The sequence below is a fragment of the Sturnus vulgaris genome, chromosome 6, assembly GCF_052056855.1.
Source record: "Sturnus vulgaris isolate bStuVul1 chromosome 6, bStuVul1.hap1, whole genome shotgun sequence".
Taxonomy (NCBI): domain Eukaryota; kingdom Metazoa; phylum Chordata; class Aves; order Passeriformes; family Sturnidae; genus Sturnus; species Sturnus vulgaris.
The window spans coordinates 5,674,139-5,699,416 of NC_142248.1; the positions used below are offsets into that span (position 1 = coordinate 5,674,139).

The 25,278-nt window shown below is 37.2% G+C and overlaps 1 long non-coding RNA gene across 2 annotated transcripts in view; it reads right to left on the reverse strand.

Annotated features, from left to right (window-relative positions):
* Positions 1–12,981: 12,981 nt before the first annotated feature.
* LOC148223295 (uncharacterized) overlaps positions 12,982–25,278 on the reverse strand; it is a 247,823-nt gene continuing 235,526 nt past the window's right edge. The window contains exons 2-6 of one of the 2 annotated variants that reach the window (XR_015804409.1): positions 23,828–23,914; positions 22,761–22,893; positions 17,437–17,500; positions 14,271–14,404; positions 12,982–13,588 (exon numbers count right to left, since the gene is read on the reverse strand). This is a non-coding gene — a long non-coding RNA (uncharacterized LOC148223295). The remainder of the gene's footprint in view (positions 13,589–14,270; positions 14,405–17,436; positions 17,501–22,760; positions 22,894–23,827; positions 23,915–25,278) is intronic. The other variant, XR_015804410.1, reaches the window with a different exon arrangement.

Here is a 25,278-nt window from a genome sequence, read left to right on the forward strand (position 1 = left end):
CAAGCTCTTAAAAATGCACCTACCAGAGAAAGTCTACTGCAGAAAACTTTCAGACTAAATGATGGATGTATTTGACACTTGTAAACTGCTGAAGAGTGCCCAAAGGAGGGCCATGAGGATGGTGAAGGATGTGGTGAGGAAGCTGAGTGAGGAGCAGCTGAGGTCACTTGGTCTGTTCAGCCTGGAGGAGACTGAGGACAGACCTCACTGCAGTTTGCAATTTTCTCCTGAGGGGAAGAGGAGAGGCAGAGACAGATCTCTTCTCTCTGGTGACCAGTGCCAGGACCCAAGGGGATGGCCTGAAGTTGTATTAGAGCAGGTTTAGGTTGGGTATTAGAAGAAGGTTCTTCACCCAAAGGGTGTTTGGGCAGTGGAACAGGCTCCCCATGGCAGTGGTTACAGCACCAAGCCTGACAGAGCTCAAGAATTATTTGGACAATGCTCTTGGGCACATGGTGTGACTCTTGGGGTGTCCTGTGCAGGGCCAGGAGCTGAACTTGATGATCATTGTGAGTGCCTTCCAATGCAGCATATTCTCTGATTCTGTAAAATATTTTCAAATGTTTCCAGTGACCTAGTGCATAGATGATGATTTTGTAAACCCTGGATATGCTAGGCAATGATAAAAAAATCCCAAAACAAGACTTGTTGTAGTGTCCCTTAAATGCCATGTGCACTCAACTTAAAACCTATACATATTAAAACACTTCTGATTAAAAGATGAAAAATTCTCAGTTTGTATCCTTTTGGCTTTCCCTAAAATAAAACACTAAAAATATATTACAACACGTACACTTCTGTATGTGATAATACATGCAATATGTATTTTTTGTGATGGCATTGTACATAGTCAATGCATACAGATTTTTCCTCCACATTGAAATAATGAGTGCGTGAGCAGTTTCTCTTATTATGCTTGAATGATCAGAATATCATACTGTAAAGAACATAATTTATGCACACATTTATTTGTTTATTAAAAACACAAGCCATTATACGTGCTTTAACAACCAGTACTGTGTGACCTATTTCTTTATATTCCTTTGCTTGCCAATTATGCTTGAAGGCATGAGACTCACATTTTATCTGAAGTCTCATTAAATATGTTCTGGATGAAGCATCAGTAATAAATATGAAAAGGAAGGATGTGCTGCACCCCTTCCCCCTCCATCTTATTGCCTAGCATATATCACCATAATATGAAAACATTTAGCATGCAATACAGAAAATAAGTGATGTACAGAGACTGTTGCAATAAGAAGTAGGAAATCCAACCCCAGTGAAACATCCAAAGTAGCTTATCTTGGAGAAAACTCTGCAAATAGAGAAACAGCAAATATTCTGGCAGTACTGGATGATGACCCTGCAGCCGAACCTTTGTGGAAAGTTTCTTGCAATGATCTATCACAAATGGGGAGCGCTTTCCAGACTTGATCTTGTACCAAAGTTTGGAGGCCATACACAGTGTTTGGAGGATGTATTTCCCTGTCTTTTGGGCACAGTCCACTGCTCTGCTTCCCTCTTGTTATGTCCCAGAGGATTCTTGACAGGCCGTGCCTCTAATGCTGTGCATTTGTCTGATAGACCTGGCTCTTCCTTGCAGCTGCTCACAGTGCTATAACAAACCCCTTTTCTTTTTTCCAACTTACTGCTCATAGTTTTAATGCAAGAGTGAGATTTTCAGTGATTAATACAAGACTCAGCATAACTTTGAGCTGTGAACCATTTTTTATCAGTCTTGTATCTAGCAACAGATTAGTTCATGTCAAATTAAGAGGGGTTGGACTGATTTTTTAGTCTCTTCAAACTGAAAGCTTAAGATGACCTAAGAAGTATGGGTTTGCATTTCAAAAGTTTGCTTTTAAAAATGTTAATGAGAAATTTCTTTAAGACAATCCGGTAATTTTGAAAAATGTCAAAAGAGAGGGAAATGAAAGCTTTATGTTGTTACTTAATATAGTATAATAGATTGTGATATTATATTTTTTTTAATCTATCTAGGTATCTATCCCAGAATCCTGATTTCTTTTGGAGAGACTGATTAATGGCCAAAGTTGAGTTCAGTTTTTATAGGACTGCATGTTGCCCATGACAGTATATTCAGGAGACAGACCACAGAGACATCAAAGGAACTCTGTTGTTGGTGCATTTTATGATAAACATAACTTTCTGCTGGAAAATACAGTGGTACAATCCATTCATATCACATTGGAAGACCAGCTATCAAACAGAAATGTTATTTTTTCAACAAAAAACAAAACTCCTGTGTTTCATTTAGGAAAGATTTTGTCAGGTTTTTTTATTTTTATAGTCACATGAATTTTCCCTGGCTATCTTTTACCTGCTTATAAATTCTCAATCCTCCAGGTGACAGAAAAATAACAGGAAAGGATTTTTCTCCAGAAGACAAAAATAATAGATTATCAAAAATGAAGCTGCAGAATGAAAGAACACACAAAGGCCTACATTGCTGTATGAGGCCCAAAAAGCATTTAAAAGATCACAGGCTTGAGCTGCCTCCTGCTTTGTGTTTGCAAAGGTTTCATTCTTTTTGTAGGTGCTCACCTATAGAAGTCAGTCATTGCAGGTAATGTAGATAAAACAAGGATTCAATAAATTTTAACCTCGCCCAAGTAGAGTAGCTAGCTTGACAGAGGAAAAGTATGGGAATTACCAAATGAGTAGCAGTAGATGCATATTCTCTTCTGTATTTAACCAAAAGGCTGAGATCCAGCATTTATTCCTAAATGAAATTAAGCAATTTCAATTTAACAATTACTTTCAAACATTTGTCATTGAAATGCTTGAATATTTCGTAAGACAAATTATCCATGTCTGTTGGAAGAAATTCTGAAAACCAGGTTATACCTCTTTAGCTTCATTAACTCTGAATCTAATACTGTAATATAAATCATTTCCAACCCAATTTTCAGGAATAGAATTAAATATTAAAAAAAAAAAAAAAAAATCAATTCTTAGGCAGCCAAAAATCACACCCAGAGCTACCACAACTGCTATTGTTAGCAAAGCCCATCTATCTTCCACAATCTCAAATCACTTTTAATTAATCCAGATACTGCAAGATAAATCCCATTACAGCTGACACTTCCTATTTTATCTTGCATGAAATATTTTTACTAATAATGTTCTGACATTTCCTCTTTGAATTCATGTTTTTTTCCTTAAGTGGAAAACAGCCTCCTGTTTGTGGTCTAGATCTTCTCATTATCATGAACTTATCACATTATTAAAATCTTTAGTTGATTGTTTGTAATTACTGGGGTCCAGAGGAATGGCTGACAATATTTAATGCCAGATCTGATATAGTGGACCTTCCAATGGGACAACTGAGACACACAGGATTCTCCTGCATAATTTTATCTGTGCTTAATCACTGCTAAAAATTGCTTCCATAGGCTTAACCCTATTCATATTAAGTAAGTAATTGAAATGGAAAGATCCATTCGAACATACCTGTCAGTCTGCATTGACTAAAAAGAAAATTTCTGACATAATATTAGCTGTATACTGCTTACACAGCTAGAGTTAGAAAAGCTGAATTATGCCTGCTATGCCTGGATGAATACTAACAACATTAAATCTTCAAGTGAGGAACTGTTCACCAACTACATAAAAAGCCAGAAATGTAAGCCTTAGCACCAGTTCTGTTGCAATGACTGGACTTTGTCATTGGTAGCAATTAATTTTGTTCTCCCTACTTGCTAAGATAGTAAGCTGTTAGCCATAGGAATGGATAAAATGAACTTATAAGAAAAAATGTTCATTTAAAGGAATAAAATGGGCCTATATAAAAGACACTTGACTATCATTGTCTATGAGAATAACTTAAAATATGTCTTTACTTTGAAAACAATAATACCATCAATGACCTTGATTAAAAATGATGATCTGGAGCTCTCTGAGCTTTGAAGAAAAATGGGGTTTCATATGAGAATGGGTTTCATATTACAAATGCAGAAGACATACACTCTTCTGCTGTTATTTATATTGTACTGATCATCCACATATTGTACTGATCTGTGATGTAAGCAATACTATTCAGATCACTGAGAAATATTCCAATTTTTTTCTGCTTAAAATGTTACCAGGGTTTCTTACCATCTGACTGAATATTCTCACTGGGGTGTGGGTTTATTACACTAATAAACAGTTTGCTCTCTGAAAACTTACAAGAAGAATAAAAAAAAAAAAAGGCAAATCACCACACAAAGATGAAATAATAGAAGACACAAAAGTAAATAACTACGACTGATAAAATTCTGCTCATCATTCCCACTAATATTTTCCATACTGTGCTATGAAATGAAGTATTTCTCATGTAATTTACCAATCAATAGAAAAAATTCAGACCTCTCTAAAGCAGAGTGAAATTGGATTTTGATGAAGAATGATGCAGAGAACTATGCTAGTTGTTAGTTTTGAGAGAAAAAGAAATTAATTACTTTTACTCAGAAAGATAGTAATAAAAGTCTTCAAGAATCTCAGCTGCCTAAAATTCCAGTCATAGATTTAAAGTGAGTTTTAGATCATAACTAAAACAGGGATTGAAGAAGGGCCAGAAAGTGAATTGTCAGCATTATGTACAATACTTTCATCCTCACATTAAAAATTTATTGCATTTACAATTTACAAGCCATGTGGTTTGAAGGTATCTTTTCATGGCTGATTAATCTTTATTTATGCTAACAGGGATAAGTGTCCAGTGACTTGATGAAAATTAATTAACTCACTAATTTTCTTAGGGTGGAATGTGGAGACATGTTAATTGTGAAAAGAAAAAAAACTAAAACATGCTGACATTGATGTTGAGATTGTAGCTGGAACTCACACTGGGGCTGTGGCAGGAGGACAGTGTGGGTGGTGCCTCCTTGTCCTGATTTATTATTTATACTGCACCTTCAGCATGCAATAGCAGCAAGCAAACGTTTTGCTCTTATTTGAACACCAGTTTTACCTCTTGAAAACTTATTGCAAACTTGAATGCTGCAATGAAATAAAGGAAAACAAAAAATGAGAAGTAGATGACGAATGTAGATCAGAGCTCTTGATACACTGCCCTAAGTGCCCCATCAATTCCAATAAAAAGGAATGGGACACTGAACTGCTGCATGGAGCAGCATCACTGAGTTGCCTCTCCCAGGCAGTGCCTTGAAAAAAAGCTTTGTTTTCCCTGGAGATGGAAACAGCTTTCTTTCTAGAACAGGAGTGCTCTAACCCCCTGTCAAATTAGGCTGTCCAGCCTGTTTCTAACTGGGCTCATCCTCATCCCCCAAAAACTCAGGTGGGAGCCCTGGAAATCCTGTAGCAATTTACCATTGAACAGTTTTTCAAAGAAAACCTTTAAAGACTATGACGGTTATCTTTATCTTCAGCCATGTCTTTAGTCAGGAGTTTAATAATGGATGAACAGAAAATGATGAGCAGACCTGTCCATGTAGCAGTAACCACTTGGGAGAACTTGTGTGAACACCTCTATGTGATTATCCCTATGTCCCCATCCCATGATTATTTGAACTGGAAAATACATTTTTTTTTAACTACTACATTCTTATAAAAATATTTATATATCTTACTGGTTTCTTTTTCCTACACTGAGCACCTACGTATTTTCGGCAAAGCTTTGAGTGTTGTCAAGAGAAAATGAGAAAAAAATAACCACTGTACCCTTCAACCTGTTAAGAGTCAGGGCTGAAGTCCTGCATTGCTTCAGAGATCTCTGCAGAGCAAAGCTTTTCTTTCCAGGAGGAGCAGCTTTGGCAGAAAATCTCACTGGCTTTTCCCTGCTCTGTGTGAGCTTTTGCAGCTGGGAGAGCAAGAGGTCTAATACAAAGATGGATTAATACATGTAGAATCTAAAGAAAGATGTAGGTTAATAAGTGAGATGAGAATTAAGAGCCTACCTGTTTTCTGCTTGGAAATAGAACAAACTCAGTGTGGAAACTCAGTATGTTTCTTCTATATACTTCAATCTTGGGCATCTTTCTCACCTGTGCTCCAATCAAACACAGAAGCTTGGAGTCCACACTGTTGAAGTGTTATCCATCCTGGACAAAAGTCAAGGTTACCATGAAATTCACACCTCCCCTCAATCTGATCATCTGCACAGTTTGGAAGAGAAATAATATCTGCTGAAGATTCCACCAATTCTTCCATTATTTCTAGAAGAACATGTATGTTCTTAAACATATAATGGGTCCTGAAAGTGTGTTTTGTTTCTTCTGCTGTAAAGGTGTGGTTCTCAGGCTGCTTCTCTGTTCTTGATAAACCATATGGCAGTTGAGTGCAGTCTAGGAGAAACCAGAGGAAAAAAAGTAAAGTAATATTTTTCAGAAAATTCTATGACCTGAATTTAGAAGACTTCTTGATTTTTTTTTCCATTCTGTGTATATATACACTATGTTCAGGCTGCATAAATTGCTTTACTTCCACAGGAAAAGCCAAAATAGATTCACAAAATAAAATGTGTGCAATTAATTAAAAGAAAATACACCAGACTATCAACAAATCTCCTGCATAATTAGAATAGTAATGTTGTGCAGGAGTTAATAAAACTTTAATTTGTTTTTGCTAAGTCAATAAGCAATATACTATATGTTTTCTACTGAAAAACTGAAAGACCCTCTGGATTCCTCAGTGCCAAATATATGTGTGTATGTATGCATGTGTTACTGAGCAATTTATTGAATAATAAATCTCTGTGGAGGACACACACACATTAAAGTCAACTATGTCATGCTGTTGTGAAAAAGCATCATACTGGGATGTATAAACAGCCATACAGACTGCAAGACACACACAGTATTTACTGTTTCCAGTATGGGTGTTGCCTTAGGTGATGCTCTGTGCTCATTTTGTGCATCACAATTCAAAAATGAAGTGGAACTTTTGGACAGCAAAAAGATTGATCAAACATCTGAAACTTATGACTTTTGGGGGAAGGAGGGAACACACTGGGATTGTTAAGCCTGCAAAAAAAAAAAATATATAGGGGAGGCACAGTAAGTGTCTTCAAAGATGCTGCCTTCTGCCAAAGATGAATAATCTACTTTCTTGTCCCTGCTGAGGGCAGGAAACAGTGGCCTTAAATTGCAGGAAGGAAGATCCAGGCTAGAGATTCGTGGGGGAAAAAAAGAAATTTGAAACACTGGGAAGTACCATAATAAAGTTTGCAATGGCTACAAAAGCTTTAGGTGATGAAAAATTGTAGTAGATTAGATGAATATTTTTCAGAAATGACACAGATATGTATGGAGTTGTCTTGAAGGTCAGGTTCAATTTAATATTGCTCCTCTACTGTTTTCTTTTCTGTGATTCTGAGACATCTGTGCAGTGCTCCACAGTTAGTTTTCAGTCTGGGATAAGTGGATACTGCAATGCTCTTTTCTCTGATTCAAAGTACAGGATGTTTAGTTGAGAACAAAGATTCATGGCTTTAGTTTTGAGTCTAATTGAATTGGATTGAGGAGTTTTGAGGAAGCCATCAGGGGAAAACAGGATTCAGGAGTGAAGTGTAAATAGAATCAGCTTTTAGAGAGTCTGGGGAGAAAAGTTTGTAAGTACTTTGTAAGTCTGAACCTCATTGACCAAAAGTGTTGAGCTCAATTGGAATTTCAAACTGATCATGCTGAAAACCTTTGACATCTTTGGTTCTGAAACTAAACAGAAAGTGAGATTCAGAGTCATTTTTTTCTCATGAAATTTATCTTGCCTTGTAAACCTCTAGAAACAATAAAAGACAAGACTAAATTTAACTGCAGGCAATCCTTCAGGAAGAAGATACTTTTCCTTGACCTCTACAACTTCCACATGACAATGCTGCTCCTTGATGTGTTACACTTAGATTTCTTATTCCTTAATAACCAAATGCAAATGGTTGAGGTGCTGTTCAGAAGGTGTTCATTGTTATCTTCTTGCAACGAAATTAGGCCAAATTCTTAACTGCATTCTTATATAGCTGGAGTTATATGAATCGACATGGTACTTTTTATTATACCCTCCTTATAAGCTGTCTCATTTGATTAGTTCTGTAGTCACAATCTGCTGTAAATATCTAACTGACATATTCCTTCATAAAATAACTTTTCATACGCTTATATGATTAGTTATCCTCAATAAAAATATCTTTACAAAGATGAGTTGAGTCTAAAGAAACACATGCCCACAAGGGTTATGTAAACTGGTTTTTAAATCCGACCATTCCCTTACAAGTCACAAGGGATAAATACAAATCTTCAAAAGGTCACTTTTGGAATTTTTCAGTGTCATCCTGCTGAACACTAAGGGAGACGCTGAGTCTCAGCATTAAAGCTGGAAGTGTCTGAGGACAGAGGTCCCACGGAGAGGCACAGGGAGAGCAGGATGACAGATGGAGTCAGCTCCTTTCTGGGAATGTTTCTGCAAGGAGAGGTCAGGCTCCTGTCCCACGAAATGTCTCACTCAAATCACTACCCCCAAAGTCCTCCTGAAGAAAACTGTGAGCAAATGGGTGCGTGCAACACTCTCAGCAGAGAGAAAAGGGGTTTGCCCCGATGTAATTGCTGGGAAATATTTGTTGGAAATGTTAATACAAGGGCAGATGTTCATATTTCCCACTCCTGCTTCTGACTTTTAGGCACTGGATTATCACTGCTTATCTTTACCTTTCTTTTGCATGAAGATAAATTAGGTGAACACTAATAGGAATGAACATGAATATTTTTTGCAGTTGTAAAAAATCCTCATTAGTGAACTAAACTGTAAAAATTTGGTTGATTTAAATATTCAGATCATAACTTTAGAGGAAGTGTAAAAGTAACTAAGCTAAACTGCAACAGCAAATTTTTCATTTCTAATAATGCCTTTGGCTAAGTAAAACTTGTGATATATGCCTGGATCTATTAGTGACAGGTATATTTTATTATAGGGATTAATCATATAATAAAGATCAATCATTTTTTTCTCTTTTATTTTTTAAACCAGAGAGACTTGAATGCTCGTTAAGATCCTGAGGGAAGGGGAGTAATTTATGTCAGTGATTCAATATGAGATTTTTGTGAGAAAGGCTAAATGAAGCATTTTTGAAAGCTAGACACAAAGGCCAGATTGCTCCAATAGAGGCCAATTTTGCTGCTGTTCCATCAGTGAGTCTGGGATGCAGTGTTTTCTATAGAGCAGCTGAAGAGACTGGCAATTCTCATTCTATCACATTACAGTGACAGCATGTCCTCTCCTGTATCTTCAACCTTGAGGTGTGCTTATTTCGGCACCCTTTAATATTTTTGGTTTGACAGCACAACTCCAGGAAGCATAAGATTATGGTATGCACCTGTGAGCCATTTAAATGCATCTAAATAGATTTATTTCTTCACTTAGTGACATCATACAAAGAGTTCCAACAACTGTAATAGAAATCTGATAACATCTTCTAGATGATTGAGACATTTTTGATTCATTGCTTGGCAGAGGACAGTAAAATAGATGTCAAAATGATGATATCCTCTGGACATTTTTCCTCTACCTGTATGCATTAATAATCCATTTTAAACATGGCAAAGTAGCTTTCATTTCCATCTTGCAATAGCTGAAATTAGAAGAGGATTACTGTGTACTATGGGTATGGAGGAGAGAGAGAAAAATGCTTTTCATTCATAAGGCAGAATCAGAAGAAATGCAAGAAAGAAAGAAAAACAAACTCTGCAATCTCAAAGATATTTCTTTTTAATTTTGTGTGTTAAATTTTCTCTAACAGGAAATGAATTAGGCTGAGCTAAAATTTCCATTCATTTGTTGTATAGAAATAATGGTGTTATTACTTTGCTCTTATAGTCTGCAAGATTGGATTAAAGTAATAAGAATTAAAGTCACAGAAAAACTGTGCAAGTAGCAATTTATGTAATAATTGTCTGTTCAGGATTTAAATAAGCCTGTATTAATAAATGCATACCTTCACAAGGTGGTGTTTCCTTAACAGGATTTTTAACTCCTGTAAATCTATTTACCCAACATTGAAAAATCACAAGCAATTATTCAAAAATATCCATAATTCTGAAAATTCATGCTCTGTGTATCGGCTTATGAACTATCATCATAATTTGGTGCTATTCTCAAGCTGAATACAATATTGAGAATTTTAAACAAGCCCTAGGGGTAGGAAAATATATACACAAAAATGAAAAGCAAGCTTTTTGTTAAAGAATTTTACACTTGTATATGCTACAAGAATATACGAATATAGCATTGCATTTAGTATTATGTCCCTATGCCACACATTATCTAGTCTACAAAGCCAGAAGTTGATTTTACAAGAGCTTAAAATATCTTAGGATTGTTAGAGTGATAGGAGTTTCCTTTTACCCTTAAACACCTCCATTGCTCCAGATTGATCCCAGAGGTTTAGCAATACCATCACAGATATAACAGGAACAACTATATAGATACTAGATATAATAAGAACAACTGTTCTTGTGGCACAGTGATTGCTGGACATCAATTCTACATATGGCAAAGTGTGTCAGGAGGTTTTTCAGGTTTCACTGAAGTCATTGTGACTCCCAAAGCTCTTCCATCCTGGATTTTTAGCTATATCTGTTCAGGAGCTGCCAGATGAATGTAGTGACCAGACAGCTGCACAGAGGTTTCCATCTACAGCTGAACTCCTTTGTATTTTTCTTTTGAACTTTTTGAACTTCCTTTGTATTGTGAGCTGCTGAAAATAGTACCTAGGCAATGAATTCAACACCTTAGTGATGTGGCTGCTTTCTGTTCAGCTGACCACAGCTGTTTTTCACTCCTTGGAAATAATAAAAGTAGCAGCTCAGTTTCCTGCATCCAAATATTTAAGTCAAAATAGTAGCCAAATTAATCTGCACAAAAGGAATATGGGAAGAGGTGTGGGAAGGACTGCAAGGCAGTCTCACTGTAAATGAAACAAGAGATATTTGAATCTCAGACAAATATTTCTCTCCTTCTTGCAGACATTTTTCCAGTGTCCACTCTTATTGAAAAGAAATAGAATGGGAATCCACTTTTAAATATTATATCTGAATCAATATAATAAAAATATTGCATTCCAAGAAAACATACACGAAGTAATGAAGAGGAAAAAAAAACAACCAAAAAATTAGTAAGTTTTTGTCTTAAAATTTCCATGAACTAATGGGAGGAAAGATGTTCTTATTCTCTCATGAGTGCATAGAAACCTGTGGGGAAATGGAAATGAATGTGATGCATTAATTTAATCAGTATCTCAACATATGTGATATCTGTCCAAGAGAAGCTATTTATAGTACCACAAAGGATGCTGTGTGGGTTGATAGTGCATTGCAAATAACACTAATGGTCTTCTCATGTCTTCTGGGCCCTTCTGGACCCTCCCTATGCTCTTAAAAGCTACATGTGACCTTAAATTCACAGAGAAAACAAGAATGCAATCAAATTCAAGCAAATAAAGTAACTAAAATATGAATGCTAATGAGGCAAACTGATATTTTGTTAGGCTTTTCTTTTTACATTATTCAGAAGATATAAAGAAAACCAGTACCTAAGAGAAAGGGTATGAAAAAGGGGTAAAGAAAACGTAAACACCTTTGGAGGAAATGAGAACCAGGCACAGCTTAAGATCCTTCTCAAGAAAAAATCATACAAAAATGTATGGATTTGATTACTTATTTCCCATAAACTCATTTATTTTACAGCAGAACACTAACCAAATGCAATATGGGGTTTCATTGCTACCAGCTCAGCAGAACATCACATAATACTGACTTTACAATCACTTTTCACTCAGCTTGTATTGAAAGCAATGTATTTGGATCACTGTTCATCTCTGAACATCTTTCCTAAAATTATGAACACACAAATTCTGCAGTGTGAAAAATGAAAGCAACAATCCTATTAATATCAGAAGAATTTCATTTTAAAATATTAAATCTTTCACTTATTTCTCTGTGCTCCCTCAGAGAAAAATGTTTAAATGAGAAAATCCTCTGTGGCTTTCAAAATTAACTGACTCTCCTGTTGGCAGTCAAAGCTTAGAAGCCAGCTATTCTTTTCCATTAAAATAATCCCTCTATGTCCTGGAATGAGAATGGCTGTATTGGTGGGGGCGAGCATCAAAAACCAATGGTGGCTTCATTCCCTCTGCTAATTGATTTTAGTTAATCTTCTGAGAACTGTTCTACTTTCTAAGTTTCATAACAATTAGATTCTGCATTACCTACTAGTGTACACTAGTGACAACAAAAGAAAATAAAGTTTTTATGATCCCTGCATTAAAACTGAAAATCAATTTGGGATGCCTTCCTAGAAGGGTATGGTGCTGACAAACAAGAATTAACTGGTTTTAATACAGTCCTAACAGTGTCTTGTGACACAAAGAAATATATTATAGAGATTAAAGTTTTACTAATCAAAGAAACACAGTCAAACTAAACAGGAAACATAATAGCTGACTACCAGTTAAGGAAAGAAAGAGTGGGAAAACTATCCTGTATTTATGAACCATGGAAAACAGCAGCATAGACAAAAGTAAACAAAAATCCTAGCCAGTGTCAGTGGAAACATCATACACTATTCACAGGATGCAATTGCACTACTGACAATCATTCCAAATCACTCCAAAAGCACCTCTGATAAACCTCTAGTGTTTGAAGATTTCACATGACATTCGCCAGAGGATAAATGAAAAATGATTCATTTATAACATTTATACAGCACACATAGTATTTTCAACTTTCTGAAACCCATCTATTTACACCTTTATACTGAGAGTGAGGATTGGAGAAACAGGGCTGGCAACATGAAGGCTTTGCAGGAACAGACCTGGCTGACCTGAGTCCTGATCATATTTATATCTCCCTGAAGAATGCAGCAAGCAATTTCCCTCTCACAGGTCATGAAGTGTAACACACAGAGAATTTTTCAGAGGCAGAGTTTTGTTAATAGTAATGCAGAGATGAGAAAACATCAAAGATGATCTGAGTATTAAAAATTGCCTTTTATTTTTCAGTTAGATTGTATATAAAGATTTGATTTTCTTGTTAAAGGCTCAGCCGAAGTTTGTCAGAGTGCTTTTAAACTATAAAAAAATGAAGAGAACCTTTAGTTTATATGACAGAGAAAGGAACACTCTTTCTGTTCAATAAATTCTTTTTATGTCATGTATTTCCATATTATTGTTAATATCTTGCCATCTGAAATACCTTCACTTCAGGATAGCTTTTCTTTTCATTCATCTTAATCAAAGGATTCAGTATTTTCTTTAAGTTCTGCATTATAAAAAAAAAGGTGGTTACACTGCCAAATCAGAGATAAAATAATGGCCAGAAAATACATTAAATGCTACGTTGAGAAGCATGCAACCATTTTACCCTCAGTAGAGTCATTACTCTCACATATATGTTACTGTTTTCTTCCTAAATCTCTTGATTCTCAGTCTCTTTGGAGTTAAAGGGCTTGGTTTAGCTGCATATTTGACTTGCATGTTTTCCTTTACGTTGAATTTTTCATGACAGGTAGGAGGTGTGAGGTGATCCTCCTCCCAGCTTTTGCTCCACACATGCTCAGACTGCTGAAATATTCATTGTTCCATCTGTGCCAACGAAGGAAGAAAGGAAAAACAGGAAAACCATTAAGAAAGTGTATACACTAAAGTCTTGGCTGTTCAAACTGGCTTTATATGTTTCTACACTGAAGTAACAGTGGTGTAAATCTGGGCATTTGAAATCTGTGCAGCAAAACCCACCCTGAGTTTTCTGGATAAGGAAGAGTGATAGATTCTGTGCCTGACTGATTTAAGCCAGCAATCATACAACAATGCTGTCCCTTATGAACTAAGCCTGGATATGAACAGACCTTTAACCTCAAACAAGAGCTTTTGGTTCAACTACTCACTCTAAAATTCTGTCTAGCATTTTCTTGCCTGGGTTATAGTATTTCTAAGAGAAACACTGGTCAAAAAGAAGATGGGATCGCTTTGCTGAATATGGTTTTACTGGTAAATTGAGGCATTTTCTCTTGCTCTGGTCTTTAAGCAGAGAGCCATCACGGCCAATTGAAGCTCCTGTTTGTTCCCTGCCAACTCAAACAGGCTCCACAGTTTGGAAAGCAGGGGCAGCAGCCTTGCCCTTTGGCAGCACTAGAGATATGAAATTATCCTGAGCAGAGACTGCAGTGAGAAGAAACATCAGGCATGCTGCAAACCCATGGACCACAATCACAGAGAAAAAAATACCATGAAAGGTTCAGCTTTTCAGTGAGAAAATCATAAAGACCCTGGATGTTCTACACAGCATAGATTAGCACCATTTCTTCTTTGCTTCATTTCACCACTGAATCCAGCAGTGTTATGCAGCTTCCAACAGGCTTTTGAGCAACAGTAGCATTGTGGCTCTGAGCATTTCTGGCTCTGAAATAAAATGCAAATGTTGAAAACCTGCTGGCAATGGACACAGCACACCCCCTCCCGTGTCAGCAGTGAGTGCCTCAGACATTTTGTGCTCCAGACACTTCCAGATGGCAAATCTTCAGATGCTCCTGATTTCTAAGATAAACTGAATCAGCTTGCTTCTACGGGAATTGGGATTTGGAGGACTGTGGAACTGCAGAGTGCAATTACCTTATCATCCAGAGGTCAAGTTATGACATAAATAGGTTTTAGCCCACCAGTTCACCAGCAGAATGACCAGCAGCACTTGCAAAATACACACTTTGAGCTGGCTTCCTGCCAGTAGGTCTGAGCTGAAATGCCTGTTATTATTGATGAGACAGCAAGGTCCTTCGAGTCTGTGCTGCTGGTGCAAATATGCCCTCACACACAGTGGCAAGGGCTGGCCTCTCTAGAGCATCCGTGTCCCAGGCATCTGGGTGGAGGGTGCTGTGCCTGCTGTCCCCTCTGCTCCTCGAGGGACAGTCCTGCAGGCAGATAAACCTATGTCCTCTGCCAGTCTTGCTTATGGGAGAGTAGCAGCTGGTCAAATAGGGAAACCCTCATTTCTCATTCATTGTACCATCACTTAAGGTCTTAACACTCAATTTTATTTTTGTCTCCCGCTAGCTAGGGCTATATTGATGCATTTAACCCTCCCTGAGAAAAATAAAGCTCTGCACGAATTCCCTTTTGTTGCAGTTGTTCTGTAAAATATTAATCACCCTTTTATTTGTAGGCTGGAAAAGAAAGGAAGGAAAAAGGGAAGTTAAGTAAATTTTGGCATTAGGGCACGTTTAAAGTGTTAATGTATGTTTACCACTCCAAATATTTCTCAAGCATTGCCATGAAAGTTTAGTGTTGTTTAAAAAAACCCTGTTTGCCCTGTGAAAGCTTTTCGAAGGCAAGGAGAGAATACCAAAACAAATCCATTTTTAAAGGTGCCTTTTCTATCAGTTTGGAATCAGAGCAACATGCTACTATAAGGGCTATTGAAACACTGGAGAAAACTGCTTTTTTGATTTGAAGCCTGAGCAGATGACTTAATCAAGCAAAATGACACTTTTAATGCTATCTTTCCTAAATGGGAAGTCGGTTTCATGTCTGACATGCAAACAGGTGTCCCCTCGGTGCAGAACTGTGCTCTCCAGGTGTCAGAGCTCTGCTCTGCTCTGTGTCTCTGCCTGGCGATTTCCTGGAGCTCACAAGGCAGTTCATGAGGAAACACAGTGGCACGGTTATAATGAACGGGATTAGAGATTCTGGGTCAGGCAATCAGAGCAAAAAAAGGGTCCCTCCTGATTCTGATGAAGTTTCAAGGAGCTAAATGCTGCAATAAAGAATGACTTTTGCAATTGCTCTTCTCTCTTATCATTAGATTAATGCTGAAAAAGTGACACTTTAAAAGGTTTAGTGCTGAGCTTAGAGCTGTAGCACTGATGCTAAGTGGATGCTTTTCTTGTTGGAAGAGCAATGCAAAGAGGAAACTCACATTGCTTCCTTTCAAAATTGTAGGCTTATATCCATTTACAGTTCTAATTTTAGGTCATTATTGGGAATAGAGTATTGTAGTGTCCCCTCTTTTCATTTTCCATGGCTTCAATGACATTAACAGTTCTGAGTCAAGAATCAAGTCTTCTTACAACTCATATGAAGAAGTCCCTTCACGCAGCATCTGCATTTCACTGTCTTGCTATAGGTTTCAATCTTGTTTATACACATTTTAACAGGATGATATGCTGCATGTTTTCTCTTTATAAACTCTCTGTCTCTGATTATTTGTCTAAAAAAAGATTAATCCCATTTTAATTCTCTCTCCCAAGAAATATGAGATGTAATATTACATTTTAAATCCCTTTATGCTTCAGAAGTATATCTTCCACACCACATTTCTAGAGATATTTTTATTCAAGCAACTTTTTACTGACAGGTTGACAAGAATAATTTCAGTTCAAAGCATCTCTGTCTTTCTGATCACAGTTTTCTCTAGCATTGTGTATTGGGTCTGGCTGAGATGGAGTTAATTTTCCCCATATCAGTCCTCACATTGCTGTGCTGTTTACTGGTAGCTAGAAGGGTGTGGGGGAACACGCTGGTGTTTTAGTTACTGCACAGCACCAGGGTGGTCTCGCTAATATTGCTCTCACACACACCTGTAGTCTTGGGGTTGGGCAAAATCCAGGCAGGGGATGTAGGGACATATCCAGGAGAAGTGATCCAAACTGATGGAAGGAATATTCCAGACCATGTAATGACTGATCAGACACACAAGCCAAGAGAAAAGAAGGTGTGAGGGCTGCTTTTTGCTTTTTTTACCTGCCTTTATCTTGACCCATAAATTTGATTTTCCATCTTATTTTCTCCCCTCCCTGTCATTCTGAGGAGGGGAGTGATAGAGCACCTTGGTAGGCATCTCGTATTCAGAAAAGATGAACATGTTGGCAGCAAAAATTTTATTGTTCTTGTTTTAAATATGAAATACAGGCTATGAATCTTAAGGAAAATATACTCTTAATTCTCTGCAACAATGACTGTGAATGAAATACAGAAGTGCAAAGTTTTAAACTATGCAATATCATAATAGCTAACTCTGAAACAAAAAAGACAGATACTTTCCAGGCAGTATAATGCACTGTCAGGATACAGCAACGTTTTTAGTGACATTAAGAACTAATTCGACCACTCTTTTTTTGATTTCTATTCCTTATGTTAAATGTATTTCTGTTTCTTAAATATACCCCTAAGTGTAGAAAGTAATTTTATACTGTCTTTGTCCCTAGTACAGTAAGTTCTGTTTTCAAGGAATTAAGTTTTATTTTAAGCTGAGGAAACACCATGCCTTCAAAAGATGGAATGAGCTGCTTTGGGCCAAGGTAGGGTTAGCTGGCTGCTGATTGGGGTTAAACCACAACAGGAAGCAGAATAAATTGCTTAATAATATTCTGTGTCTGAAATAAAAATAAAACCAGCTCTCTCACGGGGTTGTGTTCAGACAAATAGGAAGAGTCCTATACCTTTAAAACAAAGCCACAATGACAGCACCTTCTCTCTCTTCACAGCATCCTATGTATGCTTCATCTATGGAGAGAGTAAGTAATTGAACTCTGTTAAAAACGTAACACTCTCACAAACTCATATTAAAACCTACTTTTTGCTAATACCATTGATGGTATTTCCTTAAGAGGACAGAATCACTCATTCACAGCAGGAAGGGAGTGATAGAAGCAGCTTTGTTGGCATTCAGTCAGGGTCAACCCACCACAAATTACCAAACACGTTGGCTACAGAAGAGAGAAAAATCACTGTTACATTTCAACATTGGTCAGAAGAAAGACAAAACACATTCTCTTGCATTTTGCTCTTCCTAGGGTGTAGAGGATAAAGAGACACCCTACCCTCCCTGAACTTTGATTCATATTCTTTTCTTTGACTTCTCCATCTTAGTCCCTGTTGCTTTCTCATGGACATATGGGAGCTGATTTCAAGATGCCAGTCCTTCATGGCAGTTTATGCACAAATACTTTAGAATAGGCATGGCACTATGCAGACCTTACACCTGTATCTGAGCAACCTGGTAGAAGTGGTAAAAATCCACTATTTGATTTCTAATGGGTCAGAAGTTCTGATGACTTGCAGGGAAGAGGTGAAATCCTCTTAGAGAAAAACCAGATCTCACCCAACTTTAACAGCAAGAAATTCTTCGATATTCAGATTTGCTTAATTGAATCAGCTGCAGATCAGCCCTAGGAGTTTTTGTATTTATTTTCTAAAGAGATGCTTGGAGATGCTGCAGCAATCACTGAAGTCAGAGCAAAGTTCTATCTTAATTAAATCCAAGTAAAAGTTTGGATTAAATTTTTTCCTTGGTTAACATTTTGGACCTTATTCAAGGGGTAAGAATAACAGTGACGAGATGCAGCAAGCCTATAAAATGTGCAATTCTGTTTGTGAATTTTGGTTTGCTTTGCTTTAGAAGTCAAAAGATGCAAAAAAAAAAAAAAAAAAAAAAGGTGCTAAGAATAGGATGTTAAATGCCAAATTGCGATGCAAGCTTTCTTTCCAGTCTTTCTCAAATTAGCCATTTTCAGCTTGTCTCACTTGTGGATTCCCTCCCCACAGCAGCGAGGCAGGAGTGGTGTGCTCCCAGCAGAACCATTGCAATCCATTAAGCTGTGACTCCAGCAGCTGAACAGAGCTCCCCTTACAAGAAACGAGTTTCCTCTGCTCTTAAAATTGAGGAAATGAAACACGACAGGTCTTAAAACCCTGTCGCCCCCTGCTGCTCAGAGGGCTGGGGACTGGCTGGTGTGAATTAGAGTTGCCCATTAGCGATGGTGTAAGTGGATTTCATGCTCTGTGCTCACCTTAACCTGACGGGACTCTGTCTCTATCTGCAAAGCCTCTCCGCCAATTTCCCCCACAGCTCGAAGCTTAATGGGCCATTCAGGAGCTAGACTGCTCTTCGCTGCCCCTACAAATAATAACTTCTATAAGCCTGGGACTTTTATCCACAGGTATTCCCCTCTCTGCAGCCTGATAATTCACCTCTAATTACTGCTGCATGAGCACCACCATTCTCTCAGGCTCGATTCCATATCCTTTCTCCTCTCTGCTACTTGGTACATCAGGAAATCAATAGATGGCTAAGGCAAGCTCTCCCACTGCTCTGCTTTCCCCAGATGTAGTCTTCCTTAGCAATTCTAATGCTTGCTTCTATTGGCTTTTCCCAGCTTATGAGAGCTGCCATTTTTATGCCCTGTGCCTGATGTGATTCCGGACTGTTTCACACCTGATCTCAGGTTTGATTTTGTGAATGCCCTTGAATGAACCTCTTCTGTGGCCGCGTGAGACTTCAAAATCTTCTCACAGATTTTCAAGTCCTAATTGCATAACAGATTATAAGTGTTATGCCACAATTAACCTTCAATTGTATGGCATCACTTCTTACACACGATAATGACATTTGTACTCATGTAATTCTATACATAGTTTGATTAGGTGATTTTAATACAATTATAGAAATACACGGTAAAAAATTACCAGTAAAATTATGATTGGAAAATGATTAGTCTTGGATACAAAGGACATTTTGAGCAATGAGATATTTTTTATTTATTCTTATTTAAAGTAGATAAAGTGAAAAAAAAATTATGTAAATTCTTTCTTGTAAAAGGGATCACTTACTTTGGGAGGTCAAATGTTTCTTTTATGCATTCTCATTTTAGTAGTCATAGCTGAGGCACAACAGCTCTAAATCTGAAGCCCTAAAAATAAGCTAGTTAAGTTGATAATTTTGAAAACTGTAAATTTCTAAAAAGTTTCCTCTGAGTAAACCAAGGTCATAATCTCATACAGGGAGTTTTAAATTAACAAAGATTAACATACATTAACATACATTAATGTGGTAATATTTACATCTCAAGTCCCAGTCAATGATATTTGTGGGGATTTTGTGTAATTTTTCCTACTATGTATATGTATGTCTTCAGCTAGAAACTTAATTATTAAAAGACCAGGTGATGCTGAAACAATTCTGATGCATTTACGTAGGGATAAAGAAAGCTTTAGTATTCTGCTTGTCTTGGATAAGACTTTTTCTATAGGATCAGTAGAAGGAGTAATTACCTGCCTGAGAGAATTTCTGAGACCGGTTTTCCAGCAAACTGGCTGTATCCTATTATTACCTCCAGTGCTCTGCAGACACATGTTTTGTGTCAATGCATCCTGCTCAAACAAGCCAGATCACACTGAAGCAAAGAATCTTGCCTCAAAGGTGGAGGTTTCAGTGCTGTGAGGAAATGAGTGACCACAGGACATTGAACTGCCTCCATTCTTCACTAGCTCCACAGGAGGAGCATCCCAGCTCCTTGCCAGCTGACTCTTTTCTTAGATATGCTGGACAGCCACCTCTTGGTCCCAGCTGTGTACAAACAGCCTAAAAACTGCTTCTCTCTCACCATGTGTTAGCTGCAGGTGAGAGCACCTTAATCTCCAGTTAGTTTGTCACGAGGGAGAAAATTAATTGCTATATTCTTCTGGGCAGATATTCATTAGAATGGCATGAGTTAGAAGGGACCCTCAACATCATCCATTTCCAATCCCCTGCCATGGGCAGGGACACCTTCCTCTGGACCAGGTTGCTCAGAGCCCCACCCAGCCTGGTGTTGGGCAATTCCAGGAATGGGGCACCCACAGCTCCTCTGGGCAACCTGTTCCACTGCCTCACCACTCTCATAAAGAACAATTTTTTCTTAATATCTAATCTAAACCTTTCCTCTTTTAGTTTAAAGTGATTTCCCCCTTGTCCTGTCACTACATGGCCTTGTAAAAAGTCCCTCTCCAACTTTCTTGTGAGCCCTCTTTGAGAACTGGAAGGTTCTGTAAGGTCTGCCTGAAGCTTCTCTTCTCCAGGCTGAACAACACCAGCTCTCTCAGCCTGTCCTTGTGGGAGAGGTTCTCCAGCCCTCTGATCATTTTTGTGGCTTTCCCTGCACTCACTCCAACAGGTTCACTCTTTTTTCACATGTTGGAAGCTCCAGAGCTGGGGAAATTGTGTCAGTTAGAATGGTATTTGTGGTTCTGGGGTTCTAAGCCATAAATGTGAAATCTTTAAAACAAAATAAAGGAAAAATACCCATCAAGAAATCTTACAGAGTAGAGAATACTAGAGCATGTATGAAGGAGAAAGCCTCAGTCAACAGGGAAACACCAAATGGGACTAAATCAAGTGAAACTGTAAGGGCACAATTTCAGCACATATACTGTGAAATACTGAGGATGAAATAACAATAATATTTGGAACAGATCTATTCTTCATTCTTTTTGAAAACATTACATTGTTTTATTAAAGTGGGAAGTTTTTTTTTTTCTTTTTGCTGATATTAGTGAGGTATTAATGAAAATGGATAGTGATTTCCTGGCTAAGGGATTATAAATTCATTGTAAGTAGTGGGTGCCTCATTTTTGGATGTCCAACCGTAGACTCTTCCTCTGAACTGAATTTTACCAAAATTACTGAGAAAATGTATTTTGAAAATCAAGTCCTTTCAAGGGTCTCCATTTGTGCAAACAAAAATTAAAGCAACTGAAAACACCAAAGAGCTGTTTTGAAGCAGGTCCTAAGGCTCAAGGGGCATTTTCTTCTTCTTCAACAGTACAGGAATCACATCTGGGAAACCAAGGAGTCTCTTCTCCAGCTAAAATAGTCAGAACAAACCAAGAAGGAAAGTGCCAGGTTTTTTTTAAATTTATTTGTACTTACTAACCCAAGCTTTTCTTTTCCTTGCATGTGACTTAAGATTCCTTAACTAAAAAAGATAAATATGGCCCAGATGACTTATAAACAAGGTTCTTCTCAAGTCTCATGGTATTTGATCTGATTAGTTGAGCAAAACATTGTAAAGGGCTTGCTAGGCCCTTCCCAGTAAAATACCTACATTTTTAGAAGAAATACTAAGAACATACAAGAAATCCAATATACTAAATCACTAAATCTTGAGAGACTGTAATGCCCTCAAGGACTATGTAGATATATTGGCAGAAAAATGAATATTCTGCTGAAAGAAAGTTTAATGGAAAAGCTATGTTGAAATTATTGATTTTGTTATATACTCTATAAAGCCAGTTGTTGTGGATATAAAGAGTTTATTTTTTATCCTACTTGAGTGAAAAATAATTTTCATTCCCTTATTTATAATGAACAGACAGAAAATGAATAGCGCTTTTCCCTGGGTACATGTGAGATCTGTATCTTAAAAAAAAATATATGAAAATGATTAAGAATTATATTCAGGAAACACATGAAAACCACGGGGAAATCTTGTTGTATAGCAGTAGGACTGAAGTACTGCAGTCTCTATTATTTACTTCCATCAGGAAACCACAGAGCTAAGGGAATAGGTCAAGAAATGGATGGGCTTCATGAAGTTTTGGATAAAAAACTTTCAGGCTTCCTGAAGGTTACATTGCAAGCCTGTGGACTGTACTTTAACCTCAAACACTGCCATACATTTTGCCAAATATTTTAGATGCATCAGAGAATTTTAATGTCTTTTACAACTTCTGTACAGCAAAATCAATGGTATTTTAACAGACTTTTCCATTTATAGGTGAATGCTTAAGTATTTTATTTTCAACAGTATCACCTTCTTACAACACAGAAGACCCAAAGAAGATTTTTTAAATTAGCTTCTCTGCTATAGAATTAGTCATTTTATTATGCATTCCAGCATAATCATACACAGGTTACTAAAATGAATAAACTTTGGGATATCAGCTTTTACCAGTAAGAATGCTGGGGTGTCAAAACAGTCTTTAAAAAGAGAAAGTTTGTATCTACCTGTTTATACATTAAATGTCTTCCAGAAATTTTGTTTGGCAAAACCACAGGTGTTACTCCTCTGCTTTCCAACGACCTCCAATCATGCTGATGGTTTCAGCAGGGGAACATGGGAACCATTCTTCAGTTCACCCTTTCAAAAGCAAAGAAAAAACCATTTCTGAATATATCATGTAGCAAAAAAATTATCTTGCAAACTGCTCAGAAGTGACCACATACCGCCAGTAGTGAATATTCTTTATGATAAAATGTGAAAAACAAAAGTCTGTCACCATTTTGATTCTTAGCACCGCACCTTTTCAGTCTGAAAAGAGTGAACTTTCATTTTCATTTTAATGCCCTTTCTTCATAGGAGAGATGAAAATAAATGCTATCCAGAGCAAACCTGCCCCACAAAAAGAGGCTATAATCTTAATTAAACTCATCACAGAAATGTTAAATACAAGATGCAATGGATACTCACCTGGCTGCTTTCACAGAAACCCTGATGCAGCATCTAACCCTATTTTATATCATGGTGTGCATTAATTCTCACTAAGGCACTGCTCAAAGAAATGCTCACGGTGCTCACCCCAGACTGTCACATCCAGCCACAAGCACCCCACAGAAGTGGCTTTACTAAAACTGCTCTTAGCCAGGGCCACAGGTGCACAGCAGGGCTGGGGACAGGTATCACTTCTGGGCTGAGTTCACCTCTGAGCTGCTACAAAAGAAAAGTGAAGGTCGCTCTTTCCATTAGATCCTTTCAGGCATGAATGCATTGGCATGTGCATATTTTGAGACAATGTCTGAGGGAAGGGCACAGGCTGGCAGGAGAGAAAATGGTTATAAAACAGCAGAAAATGCACAGTGGCTACAATTTTATATTTCCCCGTGTTCAGAATAATCACTAAAAATAATTCTGAGAATCTAATTTAAAGAAATTGTTGTGTGCAGAATTTGTTTAGGATAGAAATTATATTGCGTGGTACTTTAGACATGCAGTATAATCACATGCAGAACTGGGGTTTTAAGATATAATTTTATTGAAAGACAGACATTTAAGAGTAAATGGAAACTTTTCATACCTTTCTGACACTCTTTTGCAGTTTCAGTGACAAAGAGCTTCTCTGAAATTTTTCACATAGATCTTTGTTCCAACAAGGGAATCCCTCCTGTTGAAAAATATGAAAAATATGCATTTTAAATTTTAGTGTACAATATAACAGTATATAGAGCATAGAACATAACATCACATACTGTTGCAATCTTACTCACTGGATATTGTAATTAAATTAGTGATGTAATTATGTTAAACATAAAAATTCTGGGAAACTATGTTCTGTGACAGAGATAGCGATTTCCTGTTCTTCAGTTAAAAAGGAAAATTCAGATATGCCAGAAGCAAGTTTCACAGAAAAATTGACTTGTCCAGTTCTCGGTATAAAATAATTAAATAAACATGAAAGAAGAATAAATCCTTTTATAAAACACTCATGAAAGGCTTCATATCCTGAAGTTGCTCAATTTATGTAGGGGGTGACTTTCGTTTTAACATCTGCCAGTCTTCATTGTCATATTGCAGAAACACATCTTTATGTATAAGCAGAGAAAAAGACTGAAAAGGTCTTTGCCAATATGGAAATCTCTTCTTTGATCTTTTTGCCCACAAAGGGTGATGAAAAAACAACACTAATTCGCCTTTTGTACTTTATGGTTGATGAAACATTACCAGTTGTCAGAGGATTTTTAAGTATTCATGAATACTAGTGCTCTACAACATGGATAATACAAGTGCACTTGATTATTTATAACCCAAGACATCAAACTGGAGGCTCTGAGCCAGACAAGTGTTTAGTTTACATTCTGGCTCTTTATTTTGCTTTTTGCTTATTTGTTTCTCTAGAAGAGATTGCCTTCTGCTCCTGAAACGAATTCATTGCTGAGAAGCATTTGTAAATCAAAGACCAGTCTCGTTTCCTTGCTGTCTTTCTCTCTGTGTGTTGTTTTAAGCTGGCTGTGCTCTGATCACATGCATTTGAAGCTCCTCTTCAGCATTACCAAGTGCTATTTGCTGCTTTAAATAGTGGGTCAGTGCTTGTGAAACTTGGCAACTGGTAAAACAAGTGTCTTAATTAAAAAAAAAAAGAAATTTATTTTTTAAGTTCTTGTGAATTAATAATGGTCAAAATATTTATAAATAATGTTAATATTGTTTTTATGGAATTTAATGTAATTCAAATGTTCACAGACTCTATAATGATGTTATGGAAGACACTTGTTAGATCACAAAATGCAGGGTATGTTGGTCAACAGCTGTGCCCATCATTTATCTGCCCACATTGTGGTGATACTGCCCTAATATTTCTTCTAGTGCCTCTTGGGAATGCCCCTCACCTTTAAGACTTCTATAGTCCATTTATAATTGTCTATTGCCATGACATCTTAAAACTGAAATTCACAGCTCCAATCCTTAGTCATCTTTCAAATAGCTTGGTTTTACTTGCTGGCTGCAGCTCCATTATTTATCACCAAAATT